Raw genomic sequence first — 12603 nt, forward strand, 5'->3', positions numbered from 1 at the left:
TCACAAAAGCTGATCTGTGCTATACAAAGCAAATATTCTTCCTTTGCCCCCGAGAGCCTCATGTCCTTTAATGGAAATGAATACAGTTTTATTCTTAGCAGCTTCTTGCAGAAACCTCCAGTAATGTGACTTTTCTCCAAAATGTCTTTTTTATGACTAGTTGTAACTTAAAGCAAGAACCTTGTTAATTCTGAGAAGAAACATTTGTTTCAAAACCATGACAATTGCTTTACACCATTCCGAAGATTTCTTTTTGCGATCACTTTATTTATTTATATATATATTTATTTATTTATTGCTTCTCCTTTGAGAGGGGTATCTGTGAAAGGATACTGGAAAGATGTCTTGAGATCCATTTATTTATTTAGGTCCTAAAGAAATTAAGTTGACCTCAGTGTAATAGAGCGAGTAAAATAATGAGACAAATCAGAACCTTTAAAAATACCTAAATGAGGTCTAGTAGAAACTACTTACTGCTGGGTGAAGTGTTACTGGGACTTTCTTGTACTTTTTCCTGGAGCCCTTGGGGGGAATTACAGCACAGTACAGTGGCACACGAACATGAAGTTCACTAACCTGCCTCGCTCTGTGGCACTCTCATCCCACAGCACCTCCCTTTTATGAGCTCTTGTGATCTGCTTTTAGAGTGGAGTAAAACAGGCACCATAGGATGGCCTGAGAGTCCTTGGTAAAGCCAGCCCAGAGTACCAAGCGCAGTTATTGCACTGAACTTCTTCCCTACAGAGATTTGGGGATTTTAAAATTCACTTCAATGCAGCGAGTTCCACTTCTCCCAGGAACACCCAAGCGGGTGAAAGTTTGACATTTGTCATTCTGCTCAATTTGTGTTTCTGGGGTAGAGGCTCTCCTGTCCTCCCCACTAAGATTTCTCTGCTGACGTTGCCTATTGCTAAATGTTTCTTGGCTACCCAAATTTGCCAGCTGATAAGCCATGTAGGCCACTGGGACAGGAAGCTTCAGGGGCTGTTTTTAATGGCTGCTCCCTGGTTTTGAGAGGCTGGGGTTTGAGGGTTTGGGTTTATATGAGTTTTCTTGCAATGCTGAACCTCTGCCATGAAAATACCCCATGATCCAAAAGTTCCTACACCTCTGAGCCATGAAATGCAATTGAGAGCTCTTAGGTGGTAAGAACTGCTTTTATTGTAGCTTTAAAAAACTCGGGTACTTTTGTTGAACTGTCTGAATGTGTTGTTTGATAATTGTTTGGCATAACACCAGTGTCCTTTGATTTCAGTTAGGCAACAATACCTTTCCCATTGATATCTGCTAGGAATTAGATAAAGTCAGGGTTAAGACACTGGAAGGAAAGTGATGATGAAATTATAGGTGGATCAGGTTCATCAGAGAGAATCACAACAAAGTAGATTGGTTCCCTTTACCTGCCATTTCTTTCATCTGTGATATTTAATATTTCTAATTAATTTGCATTAATTTTTAAGCTTATGCTGTTTGAGGAATTCTTGTAAATGCAAATTATGGTGGGAAATGAGAGTCATGAAATCTAGTCCTGCCTTTCTTTCGTCCTCATTTGGTGATGTCTGAGCTTGAGGAGCCAGGACAATGACCAGGCTCTCCATGGTGGGACAACACCTGGGCAGGAGCCCTCCCTTCCTTACCCTGACATCACTGGAAACCCACAACTGAAAAAGAGTTTCAGGCTAATCCAGCTAAATCAGCCAGGTCTCTGATCTCAGTGGTCTGACTGTCAGGACTCCCCTGCTCTACAGAGTGAAGATGCAGCCTGCAAAAAGCTTAGGGAAGGTGCTCAGTCCCCCTGCTTCTCTTTACTGTGCTCTGCCAGCATTCATAACCCTCACTGACTGACACCAGGATTAATTCCTTAACATCTGGAAAGACATATGAAAACCTAAAGCAATAATTTTACAATTATGCTTAATCAACACAGTGCATTTAATGTTTATGTTATTGTGTGAGTGTTCATTGATAAATTAAGGACACATTTTAAAACTCCATTAGAAAAGTCAGTAAATATAAAGTCTTTGTTCATGAGTATTTGGTTTATGATCCTGTACCAGCAATGTTCTACCTTGTCTTTTATGGATGTGGACTGGAAGGACACGATGCTTTAGTGACTTCTCAAGCAACAAAGCTCACAGCCCAGTTCTTTCTCAAATTTCGAGGTTTTATTTGATTGTGGTGGGTTTTCTTCTGCTGAAAGTACAATCAATACCTTGTATTTTCAATACCACGAAGATGAAGAAGCACATTACATTTTTCAGCAGTTGTATCACTTCCAGCACGAATTGAACAAACAAACCTTTTTAGCTGTTTACATGAATAGACTTTTAAGTGTATCCTCTAGTTCCCCTGGGAGGTTAATTTTTAAAACTTACATCATTGGAAGACAAAACTGAGTCAGTGAAGTGCCTTTTTAAAGTATTGAATGAATTACAGGCTCCCATCCTGCCCAGGTCAGCTGCTGCACATGGATTCTGTGTGGCACCAGCACCACACTGGTGACCAGTCCTGTTAGAAAACTGGGCTGCAGTGCCTCAGATTGCCATGGCCTGCTTGTGCTGTCACACCTTGGCTCTGGTCCCCTCTCCTCAGAGCTCAGCACCACCAGGGTCCCCCATGGAGCTCTGGTTTGGGGGTGCTGCACACTCTCCATCCTGGGCTGCCCCTCTGCTGTGCTGGAGTTCTCCTGGGTGCTGTGAAGGCTGGGGCCAAACATGCAGGCACGACTAAAACCACAGCTGGGAAGTGTGTGCTGCCCAAAAGTCACCAATTCCTTTAGTCACTCCAGTAAATCTCTTCCCACAACAAGCATGCACCAGGAGTTGCTCCTGCCCAAAAGACACCTGTGGGAGAACACCAGGTCAGAAAGGTTAAGTAACTCAGTCCATAATTGCAGGGACATGTCTATAATTTCAAATTCTCTGTGCAGAAAAGGAAGGCTTTTCTTTCCTTCAGACCATGTGGCAGCAGAATCTGGCCATCCTGTGCAAATCTTGTAGATGTAATGGATCCTCATTTTTGACACAGATTTTCAAGCCAAGGTGATTAGTAAGTCATAAATATAATGCTAAAGTGATCCTTAAAATAAACAGCATTTGTGATTTTAAAATCCCAGGAGATGAGGTTTAATTTCTCCAGCCAATCTGGGAATGTGAAAGATTTTCCTGCAATGCCTTATTGATATAATTTGACCTTGCTCAGCATTGGAGCTCCCTGCTGGAGGTGTGGGGGAAGGAGGGATGTGTGGACACACATGCAAAGTGCTCTTACTATGCCTGTATTCAAATTCTAATTCCATATTCTTGTAAGAAGATCTCACTGGGAACCAAAAATAGCACAGACAGAAAATATTCTCACAAGGTGATTGTCACACAAATAAGAGGAGTTTCTCTTTAACCCATTCTCTTATCAGCTGAGCTCTCTGCAGGCTCCTCATCTCTGCTGTGCTTTGCTTTAGCCATTGGCCAAGAATCTATTCATGAAAAGCAGCAATTTAATGGTAATAAATATCTCTGTGGTCGACAGCATGCCACTAAGCTGGATTTAATGAAGTGTGCTTACCTTGTTTTAACAATATAAAAGTGTTGTTTCAGCAATGGTAATTTGCTGTCTTTGTAGCAGGGTGTGTTTGGAGTTTTGGTGAAACTGTTTTTCTGGTCTTTCCTAGCTTTGAATATGCCCAGTTACATCTGCTGCTGCTCTGTTCCTATCAACGAGATAGCACAAAATTCATGCCTAACCCAGGTCCTTCCTGCCTGTCACAATTTCCTGTACAGAAAGAGAAGGTGAATTAATGGTGATGCTTTTATTTATTTTTTATTACTACAGGACCCACAAACCTTGGTTTTGAAGGAGACTGGGCTGTGCTAGGCATTATAAATACATATAATAAAAAGGTTGTCCCTTCAGTAAGCCTGTTCTCTACTGGAGGAGGATGACAGAGGATGCTGGTGGAGGGTGCAAGGAAACCACAAAACAATATTCAACACACAAAGCAGCTGAGCACTTGTCTTCATAGACACCAGGCAAAGTAGAGGCATGAGGAAGAGAAAACCTGACTTCACTTGTTCAGAGCTCCAGTGAGTGGTGTGACCTGGCAACACCTGCACATCTGAGGTTGAATCTGATCAGTGCAAGAAACAAATCCATCAGAGAGGGGCCCACAGGGTGGAGAAGTGGTGTGTTAGACATGGGGGAGGTCACAAATGGAAAGAAGGGAGTTGATCCCATGAACCCCATTTTTTCCAGGTTGTTTTGGGGGAAATGCACTCTGTGGAGGGTTAGCAGTGGTCTTCAAAGAGCTGATCTGTCAAGATGGCATTTTACAGTGGTGTGTTAATTGCTGGACTTCCGTGGTAGATGGTTTCATACAAATATAAGCTACCATTCTGTTCTTTTATTTGAATTTGTTCATAGATTATGAAAAAGAGCTGATGGTTGTATATTTACCACACAACAGATGTTCAAAGTTCTCAGGCACATCATCTGCCCAATTGCCCATGGCTTTGTCTATTCCAATTATTTTTTCCCATATGTACAGATTGGGTCGCATTCCAGCTCTGAGACAAAGAGGGGTTTATTTTTATTCCTCTGCAGAGCTACTGAGGTCCTTTGGGCTTCTCTCAAGGTCTGTCACATCCCAAAGCGACCTGAAAATTTGCCCATGGCAGTAACCTGTAAGGGAATGACTGACAGGCTTCCAGTCAGATGGTCTGGTGATATCTCTGCTATGAAGCTTTTCATTTTGGGTGTGATCCTCAGCTTGCCCATGGTGCTTTATTCAATAAAGGATGCTATAAGTTGGATATTCCAGCAAGGCTGCCTCATGCTGGTGGGAGAACTTGGGAAAAACAGCCCAGGAAGTTGCTGGATCAGCTGAAGTTGGTAGAGGTCATGGGCAGAGCCTGAGTGCAGGAACACAGGGCGGATGAATGCTGCCCACAGACAAGCAAAAATGTTTCTGCCATCATAAGCAGGTGAATAATTGCTGTCCTCCCTTAATTTTGGTAATAACTTTGGATGTCTCTGAGACAAGAGCTGCCAGTGAGCCTCAGTGCTGAGAGGGATTTGGGAGATACACATCCCTGAGGAGATGCTGGTGGGCACCTTCCTGGTGACACCTTGGCTCTTCCTGAAGCAGGGTGAGCTGCCCTCCTGGATTTGGAAGCCGGCCCCAGAGGTTTTCCTTGCAGGCTGAGCTGATGTGCAGCTCAGCTCCCCTTTGTGTCTTTGTGTCCTTGGCAGAGCCTGTGCTGAGCAGCACTCACTGGGGTTGTACCGGCACGAGCAGCTGAGGCAGGAAATCTCAGAGCAGCCACACTTGTTGTACTGGAGCCCTGACTCAGAGAGATGCAGTCCTGCAGGGAGCTCGATGCCATCAGAATGCAGAGCAGGCTGCAAAAACCGTGCAGGGAGCAGAGAGAACACAATGAGCTCAGAACAGCCGGGTTTGACATTGGACAGTGAGCCAGGCACAGTGCAGCCAGCCCGGGATCATCAGCCATGCTGAGAGGCAGGGGTAATTAAGCACACACAAAGATACCCTGCAGATATCCTTCTGCAGCTCTTAACTATTCTTAGAAAAGTTTTCCTAATATATAGCTTATATATTGCTCCCTCTGAATTAAATGAATTCCTGTGTTATTGGTCTCATATTCTTGTTTACTATGTTGGAAGATTGTATCATACTCTCCTGAGTCTCCTCTTTTCCAGACTGAGAAAATAGTGAAGAATTCAGCCTTGCCCTAGAGGAGGATATTTTCCTCTAAAATTTGTCTGCATTTTGGTTAAAATATGATGTTCCAACTCTTACCACAAGACAAGTTTCACTAATGCTTAATGAAAGGGAATAATTGCTTTTGATGTCTGACACGGATCGGTTTTATTGATACATCATTGGATGAGCTTTGCTCTTTTTGTTGCAGTGTGTCAGTGTTGAGTCATATTCTACCTGGGGTCCTCCATGACTCCCGGCACTCATTTTGCAGTACTCTTATTTAACCAGTTATTTTTGATTTTGTATTTGTTCTTTTGACTTCTCCTCCTTTTCCTGCTACTTCCCACTTGCTTTTGTTGAATGTCTTTATTTGATCTAAAGGTCTTTATTCAATACATCAAGACTAGTCTGAATTCTAGGATAGTCTTTCAAAACAGTCACAAACTTCCCCAGCATCTGCACCTTCTGCACTGTCCTTTCTATGAGCTGAGTCATTTGTGAGAAAACTGAATCCACCTGGATTCAGGACACTGAATCCTTAGGAGACCTTGCTTGATACATTCTGCTACTCTCAATATTTCTTGGAGGAAAAACTGGTGTTTGACCATAAGCTTTGGCCCTAATTTGGGAACAGCAAGGCATTAGGACAGCTCATGTCACCATCTGAAGCAAAGCCTTGGCTTTATAAAACGGCATGGGCATGAAAATACACATGAGCATCATCTGTACCACCTGTCCCGTGCCTCTGCCCTGCCCAGCTCACAGCACCACACACCATCTTCACTCCCTGAATCCTCACTGTCTCAGAGGGGTTATAAATACACATCCTCCTTCAGTTGGAGAAGGAAGGAGAGGATGCAGATGGGTGAGAACTGTTCCAGTGCAGCTCTCGCCCGGCGCATAATGAGATCAGAATGCAGGCAGGAATGTGTGGAGGAGTGGAGCTGGCAAGGATTCACCAGCCTGAATTATTCTAAGCCTATTCCATCCCTAATCAAACTGTTTTGCTTTTTTATTTTTTATTTTGGTGTGCAAAGGTGCTTTATGGAACTGTTTCTGTTAGAACACAAAATTCAAGCTCTTTTTACTACAGGAGCAAATTCTAGTTGACAGGATATTGCTCTTTGGGTGAGTTTTTGGTGTGTTGGGCTTCTTACAGTGTCCTTTGCTCTGGCTATTTCAGAGCACTTGGCATTTCCCTGCTATGCAGCCAATTTACTGGATGCTGGAAAGTATGAAATTGGATCTTCAAAAGGATAATTTCTGATGCTAATATAAATCTAAAAAAAAAGAAACCCCAAACAGAAAGGGGTGGGCAGAGCCATATCACATGAGTTATCCAGACTTGTTTACATCCTGATTTGCAAAAGATACAGCTTGACCCCAGTGTAACCTTGATGTCTACACAGGGAGAGGAAGTACTATGTAAATTAGAGCAGCCAAAACAAAACAGGCAGACAGAAGCTGAGTGTACAGAACAAGCTGGGGACGCACTCTGCAAACACTTTGTAAGGCAGAAGAAATGTGCACCTTTTTTTTCTTTTTTTCCTTAAATTTCTGGGATATAAATGGCTTTGAAAGAAAACCTTGCTAAGAAAAAATGGCCACAGCCATTTCCCACACTGTAGGAACAATGTGTTTTCCTGCACCAGCCATGCCCTCCCAGGGAAGTCCCACCTTACAGAGGACCAGTTCAGAGTGCCCAAGCTTTTTGGCTGCAATCTGAATGGGTTTTAAAGATGACAGTGGTGTCCTGAGGGCCCTGCCAGGGGACCAAAGCAATGAACACTGCCTAAAAGACATTTATGAGCAGTGAATGGCTGGTGGTGGTGAGCCAGCCTTGTGTTGGTCCCACATGGTGGATAAAGAAGGGGAGAGCAGACCAAAGGCTGTGCATGCCCAGGAGTTCTGCAGCACCACTGGGGCCATGCCGTTCATCTCCAGTTCTGCACTGAGACACGGCTGTGTGGCAACCCATGAAAAGACTGAGAAAGAGCTTTAGAGGGAAAAGAATGTCATTTTTGCTGTGAGTTAAAAGCTTTCCATTCCACTTTCCATAACATTTGTTAGCCATCCCTAACTGTGCTTCCACTCCTGAGGCTGAGCCTCTCCACGCTTTCAGCACTGCCTGGGATCTTCCTCTCGTGCCTCGGTGGTACCGTGGTTTAGAGAGTGGAGTCACCTGAGGACTTCTGCTCAGAAGTGATGCATCATCACTTCCAGCTCCCTCCCAGGATCTGGTGAGCTCAGAAGCAGCACAAAGGAGGTCAGAGGGTGGCAGCTGGCACAGCACCAGCAGCAGGTTGGCACGGCAGCAGCTGAGCCTGTCTCATGTCTGACCACAGCCCTGCTGAGCTGCTCGGTGGCTGTGGCTGTTGCAGGGAGCAGCCTTGTTATTTGGAATGGATTTTAGGAGAGGGAAAGTGATTCCCATGCAAGCCCCTCTTGGTTCTTGAACCCAAAAAACTGTTAATCTCTGGATTTTAATGTCTGGGTGGAGGATGGAGTGCAGCAGTTGTGAGTAGTGTTTAAAGCCTGGTGGAGAACAATTAGTCTGCTGCAGGCAGAGCCCAAGCCCAGTAGAAGTATGGTTTGTGGCCAGCAGCAGGTTCACAACTAGTGAAGTTTAAGAGGCAGCAATGAGGTAAAATGGGCTCAGAAAAGGGAATAACTCCATGCCCCTGTATTGCCAATATCCCTCCTGAAATCTCCATTAAACAACTTCTGAATCACATTACTTTACTGAAGTGCATGGAGAGAGCTCTTACCCAGATGAGCACTGTCTGCTTCCAGGAATAGCAGTTTTCTTTTGTCACATTTCTTGCTCCTGAAGAAACCAGAGTTGTTCATGGAGCAGCACTGACCTGAGCTGTGCACAACTGCTGCATCCCTTGGCTCATCCTGGGCTCACCAGGGCCACACTCTTCAAGCCTTTCTCAAGATGCTGTGAACAGTCCACTTGGGGGTCAAGTGCAATTCATGAAGAACCTCAGTGGCAGAATTTGTTGGTGCTGTTGAGAAATAAGAAGTGTATTGTGCATAATGATGTCTGTGAACTTTCCAAAGCTCTTGCTTGCCTGCTGTCTCCTACCAGCTACACACACACCATATACACTGGTGCTTTTCTTTGTCAGAAAACCATCACTTTTAAGTGTAAAATGACCTTTTTGTATGCATATATATATATTGAAGCAAAATATGTTTCCTATGAACAGTAATTGACATAAGAATCTTGCTTTAAATGCAGAGATTTTAGAACAGGGAGCTTCTGCAGACACTGAACTGTGTTTGTACAGGAGAAATTTGAAAGAAAAAGTAAGTGTGAGAAGAGAAACAAAATCTTTTAAGGCAAAGGCAAGAAGGGAAGTTTAGGAAATATTAACGCAATCAGAGTTGCCCTTTATTCCTTGCACTGCAGGTCTGTCAGTTTTCAGGGGTTTGAGCACAGGAAAACATCATGGAATCAGAGAATGATTTGGATTGGAAGAGACATTAAGGATCACCTGGTTATGTCCCACTGCCATGGACAGACACTGCCACCTCCCATGACACCACTGGTGGCTACAGCCTGGCCTTGGACCCTTCCAGGGATGGGGCAGCCACAGCCTCTCTGGGCACCCTGTGCCAGGGCTTCACCATCCTCATAGGGAACAATTCCTTCCTAATATCTGATCCAAACCTGCTGTCCTTTTAGTTTGAAGCCATTCCCCCTTGTCCTGCCAGTACATGCCCTCCCCAGAAGTCCTCCTCAGATCTCTTGGAGCCTCTTTAGGTGCTGGAAGGAGCTCTAAGGTCTCCCCAGAACCTTCCCTTCTCCAGGCTGAACAACCCCAACACTCAGCATGTCTTCACAGGAGAAGTTGTCAAACCCTCTGGTCACCTTCATGGCCTCCCCTGGACTCACTCCAACAGGTCCACGTCCTTCTGCCCCAGAGCTGGGTGCATCACTGCAGCTGGGGCTCACCAGGGCAGAGCAGAGCAGAGCAGAGGGGCAGAACCCCCTCTCTCCCCTGCTGCCCACATGGCTTTGGAAGGAACCCAGGGCACAGCTGGATTTCTGGGCTGCCAGTGCACAGGGCTGGGTCACCTTGAGCTTCTCATCAACCAACACCCCAAGGCCTTCTCCTCCAGGATGCTGGGAATCCATTCTCAGCCAGGTTCTGTGCCAGGGTGCGCTTGTGGCCAAGCCCTGCTCCAGCTCCCACCTCCAGCTCTGCTCTGCAGCAGGAAATGTGAGAGGAAGCCGGCTGGAAAGCAAACGTCTCTCTCCAGTGGAGACCACGAGGTGCAGCTAAGTCTGAAAATCTGGCTTTCAGTTCATTCTCTCTTCAGATTTTGACCATGTGGGAAATATTTATTCCTCCTTGCACAGAAATTCATGAAATAAATGGGAAATGTATCTTCTTAGTATTTAATTTGCTTGGTGATTAAACTAAATTAGTTTCAACCATTGAGCAGTTTAGCAAATCTCCATTAATTTTTGCAAGGAAATACTTGCCTGACTTTTTTTGTGAATTTATATGAAAAGAATAGCTACTAAATCTCCTATCTGTGTGTTTTTGATAAGGGTATTGCTAATGTGAATAATCAGAACCTGAATCCTAATTTGATGCTAATGTGTTAAGTGTAATGTAGCCTCTACTTCATAAATAACAACTGCATTGTGGAGTTAAAATAGCAATGACAGTGCCCAATAGTATTTTGGTCAGTAAACTTATTTTCAGATTTTTGAAGCAGCCAGGCAGAATCAGGAACTTGAGTAAATTCAGCATTTACTCAAACACTTGGGTGTTTAAGCCACGTTGACCTACAGTACCTTTAGAAATCTGTTCCTTTCCTTTTCAAAGCATCAGTGAAGAATGGAACTTGTTGCATTCTCTTGGTTTTCAGACAGTGCTGAGGTAATTTACAGTGATAATGCTGTCACTGCTGAGCTGAAACCAAAAGACCTTTCTTTGGGTATGTGTGTAAAGAAAAGCATGATATTTTCAAGTACTGAATGAGTCAATATTTCCCCAATGTTTTTCAGACACAGTATGATAAAGCAGTCTTTCAGATTACTGATTTCAGGTTTGTATTAATCTTTTTCATCACACTTTTATAAGTAAGGCTTTTGTTATTGCTTTCTTTTACTGCACTGAACCAGTAATCTGATCTCACGTTTTGAGACTTAAGCATTGTTCTATAAACACAGCTTTGGGCTAGAAATTATTTTAATTTTTGACAGTTTCCATATGATTTTCATTGTTTGTGCCCACCACTAAATTATCTCAAAACATTGTACCATGGCTAAAGGCTAAATTGGGTCTCTGAGAGAACTGTTTAATTCTTAGGCAACATTTATTCATATATGATTTAATAAGACAGCACAAGGACTGGATGAATGTAATTTGAAAAATGAAAGGAGAAGTAAAAAATTATTTTCTTTCCAGCCAAAAGGGAAAGGAGCTTATTTTTGACTGCCACCTTCTTTGCCTTCCCTGTGGCTCTTGTGGTACCCCAGTAAAGACATAATGGTGGTGACTCAGCCATGGGCAGTGTCAGAACAACCCCACCAGCTGAGCACTGCACGAGCCCATTGCTCAGGAGTGCTGCTTATTGCACATCACCCCTGGGGCTGTGCTGGCAGGGGATTGCATTGGAAATCAGGGGTTTGTGGTGCAGCCTGCTCAGCCCCTCACTGAGGGGCAGTGGGTGGCCCAAGTGCTGACAGGAATCATATGGTGCATCATTGGGTGGCTTGACCATTTTAGCTGCTGGGGGAATCTAGAACACCATTAAAAATCAGAAATCAGGAATTCTAATTTGCAAGCTACTGCTGCAAGGCCGTCTTTTCCCACTAATAAATCAGGTAACTGAGAGGGATGTGAGTTTTGTCTCAGTTTTGACAGGACTATGCCAACAGTGACACACTGAGCTGTTGTTGAGCAGGGTGGGTCTGCCCAGGCTGGAGCTGGAAAGGCCTCAGTGTGGGCTGCAGAATCTCTCTGAGATGCTGGGTAAGGGCTGTCCTAACAGCCCAGCATCCTGCATTGCAGCCCTTCTTGCTGGTGGGACCTATTTAATGCAAAGAAACCTGGAAAAAACCCTAAAAAACCTGCTCTCAGTGCAGCACAGGGCAGGTCTGTGCTGTGTTTGCTTTGCACAGATGTCCCTCTCTGCCAGTGTTATTATTGATGCTTATATAAGATCATATATCCTAGTTTTTTATTATTCCCCTGTTAAGAAAGAATTTTAATATTCCATCACATCTCTGGGTTTATCCTGTAGTTGCCCCCACACTTCTGCCCCATGACCCCAGGAGGCTGGGGCAGGTCCACTGCCCCCCTTCAGGAGGGACTGCATGGTTACCTCTGTATAGGAGCAGGCAAACCTATAAAGAATTCAATTAGGTTAAGGATAAGTTTCAAAGCAGATATGAGCCTTTAAAATGTAGACATAAACAGAGCTTGCCATGGGGCATGTGTGTCCTTATGCTGCTGCTGAGGACACTGCAGAGGCAGCCACTGGCTTCTGTCTGTAATTCCAAGCTGTGGACTTGGATCATAGCTGTGTGACAAGCTCTAAACTCTGTTCTGCTCTGGATAATTTATATGTACTTTTATTTTTTTTTTCCCTTCCATGAAACAATAGGGTTTCACTTTTACTTTGGACTTCATCTGAAATTTATGCTGACCATTAGTCATACCCTTTAAATGAATCTATAAATACAATTCAGACTGGAACTCTGCCCCCTCCTGCCTGCCAGTTTACAACATGCTACCAAAAAATGCTTCTCCTGCAAACTCTTGCTTCTTGCTAAATAGTCTGACTCATGTTTTCTGGTTGGGAAAAGGGAGTGGCATCCTGCAAGGCTGCAAACCCTGTGCAGCTCCGTGTGACGCAGT

This window comes from Zonotrichia leucophrys, chromosome 11, assembly GCF_028769735.1.
Source record: "Zonotrichia leucophrys gambelii isolate GWCS_2022_RI chromosome 11, RI_Zleu_2.0, whole genome shotgun sequence".
In the NCBI taxonomy this organism is placed as follows: Eukaryota; Metazoa; Chordata; class Aves; order Passeriformes; family Passerellidae; genus Zonotrichia; species Zonotrichia leucophrys.